The 3,124-nt window shown below is 27.9% G+C and overlaps 1 protein-coding gene across 1 annotated transcript in view; it reads right to left on the reverse strand.

Moving 5' to 3' along the window:
* Positions 1–1,569, reverse strand: part of rk (rickets) — a 23,697-nt gene extending 22,128 nt beyond the window's left edge. The window contains exon 1 of the mRNA XM_014435955.2: positions 1,442–1,569. The gene's annotated coding sequence lies outside the window, so the exon portion shown is untranslated. The remainder of the gene's footprint in view (positions 1–1,441) is intronic.
* Between the last annotated feature and the right edge of the window lie 1,555 nt (positions 1,570–3,124).

Below are 3,124 nucleotides of genomic sequence, written 5' to 3' on the forward strand. Positions count from 1 at the left end.
TTTTACAATATATATATAAATTTTTGCAGCTAAGGCCAATGAAGAAAGGAATCCTACTATTTTACGAGGCGTCTTGAAAAATCCTACTGGTTTCTCCAGTCCTTACGGTATTATTTCATGTTTCCATGTTGGTTTCCATTCACGGCGAATGAGTTTCAAAATATAAAATAATTCCATATCTCATTATGAAGAAAATATTGTTTTATTTACGATAAAAATAAACAGGATATAATATAAAATTATTTCAAAAATTAAAATTTTCTTTTTTGTTAGTTAAGAGATAAAATATATGGGCTAATATCTTAAAAAGTGTCAATCCGAACAAAACTGTTAATAAAAAAAAAAAACAACTAAAAGTCGTAATAAAATACTTAAACAATAAAAAAATTACTTTTTGACCTTTAGTATTAAATGTTGGCTATTAAGGGTACAAGAATATGTTTATTTAATATACTAGAAATACATTGGCATGAACAAATGGTACTTTGGTGAATGAATGACATTAATGTATTATTTGGGAATTTGTATAAGAAACTGAAAATAATAGAAAAAATAGTGTATATCCAATGCTGAAAAACTCACGAACAAAAGAAAACTGTAAAACGAATCCTACAGGCAACCTACTACTTATTTGATGTGGGTTAAAAATCTTTCTTGAGCATAATTGAAGAGATTTTGTCAAAATCTTTATCAGGTTTGTACGGACCCGCGGAAACAAATTTTCTTGAATTTTCAAGGTTTTCTATGCAAAATTAGCAATTTTCTAGAGAGTGATGTCCTGAATTTTCGTAATTCCTTAATCGTACTTACTATGTAGGCTATAAATTACAAGTTTGGGATGTACTTTCTGGGAAAATGGCCCATAATTTTTTACCATGGTAAAATTATTTAATTTAGAGTATCATGGTAATGTATTATTTAAAGATTAAATTTTTAAGTAGATGCTACTAGTCATTTAAGTTTTATCTTCATTTTTTAAATGAAAAAGATTAATATTTAAGTGCTGAATATTACCAGCCCATGGAAGGCGGTTGGTTGGATTCAATAAGTATATACTGAACTCCCTAACCATCGCAACAATAATATTTTTCTTTTTTTTTTAAATATAGTTATTGAAATTTAGAATTGTACATTATAATACATTTAGTAATTATAATAGATCTCAGTTATAATGGAGTGAAAAAGGCGTGTAGAGAACTACCCATAGGTAGCACTCTAATAATATTTCTCTCAAATTTTTTTTTCAGTTCAGTCTTCAAAAAGTTCATTTTTTTTTTTTTTTAACTTTACCTAATTCACTAGCTATAACAAAATAATATAAGATTAATGAACATAATTAAATATTATTACTATCAAATTGAAAAAAAAGAAACAAATTTCAAAGCACAATTGCATCAAATTAAAATATATACATTATATAGGTGAGAAAATTATTACATACAGCACTTCCAATTGTGGTGTGTCTACAAATGCGCTGGATGGAATATTCTTTAAATGGTTTGAATCCAGTCTCAGATTCCTTAGTTCTGTGAGATTCAGTAGATCACCTCTTTCCACTTTCTTTATAGCATTCTGATCTAATTGCCTATAGAGTAATGGGAAACAACATTGAAATAATTTTAATCGCATTGAATCGTGGAGGTAAATATTTAAATGATTAATTATAACTAAACTAATTATAATATAAATGTAATAATTAATAAGAATTTATTAACAAGCTTACAGATAAATCAAGCGGTTAAGGTGTTGTAAAGCTTCCCAAGGAAATTCTGTCAAACCACAATTATGAAAAGACCTAAAAAGGAAAAAAAAACAAGAGTAAAAAATAATGATCATAAGATTTATGAAAGCAACAAAATGCTGTTGATTTATGAAGTTAATTTCTTCATAAAGTATTTAAATAAAATTCCAGTTAGAAAAAGTAAATAATAAATTAATAAACTATTAAAATTTCTTTCTGTTTTAATACAAGACTTTTATTAAATCACAGAAAAGCTAAACCTCAATTTGAAAATGGTTAATTTAAAAAAAAAATGAAAAAGGTTTTGTGGTTAATTTATGGCCCTGTATCAGTTCAAAGTAATGTAATATTTTGAACTTCAGTGCATTATTGCTATCTGTTTTTTCCTTTCTGATTTATTTAATAGCGTTCATATTTCAACTGTATAATTCTTATTAATAATCTATTTCTCACTCAGTTTCGGACCGACCACCCATCTTCAGGTGCTGATTCTTTTATCACTATAAGTATATCTTGTGTTGTTTCTTTCCTAATATATATTTTTGCTTCAGTACCCTTAAAATAGTCATTTATTGGTCACTTTTTGTACAATTTCAAATTGAAATCATATTTTATACTTTTAAATGTATAGACCATTACAGATGCTTGTACAATAATTAAGTTTTGATCAGCATAAGAGCGTTTTATTTATATGTATCGACGTATTGAAAATTATTAATATTATAAAAGTCTGCCAAATGTCTTTTCATACTTGTGCTGAGAATGTCAACAAAGGGGCACAGGTGAAAGGGTCCTTCCTGAACAAATCTATTAAAAAACAGGTATTGCATGCTGGCTTTGTCGGTAGGCAGGTCAATTATAAGCAATGCTTGCACCAAACAATTTTCTAAATGTACAATCCCAGGTAACATATTTTTCTTGGGCGTGGCTGATGATACCCAATGAGGAAATAAGATTCCCAAAAGGCTCTTTTTGAAACAAGTGGGGGTTGAAGTAAAGGGAACAGACAGAAAGAGAAGCAGTAGAGGTACAGAAGGAAGAGCAAGATGCACTTTGACGAGACATAGTCCTAAGAACGGCTATGAGAACTGGAAGCCATCCCTTATGAACAAGATGACACTCACCCAGCACTCATTCAGCTATATATAAGGTAATAATATAATAATCAATATTTTATGGCAAATCAATTATTTGAATCATTTGAATCATATTATAATTTAAATCATACCAATGTAAATAAATATTTTGTTCCTTGATATAGTTTATATACTATTATATTACCCAATTATACTATATAATTAATGGTAACAATATTTTTTAAATACAAAGGTACCCAGTTACCACTGGTAAACACACAACAAGCCTTTGGAAAAGAATCCAATT

The sequence above is a fragment of the Halyomorpha halys genome, unplaced genomic scaffold (genome assembly GCF_000696795.3).
Source record: "Halyomorpha halys isolate HHAL.00 unplaced genomic scaffold, Hhal_1.1 Scaffold1750.1, whole genome shotgun sequence".
NCBI classification, from domain to species: Eukaryota; Metazoa; Arthropoda; class Insecta; order Hemiptera; family Pentatomidae; genus Halyomorpha; species Halyomorpha halys.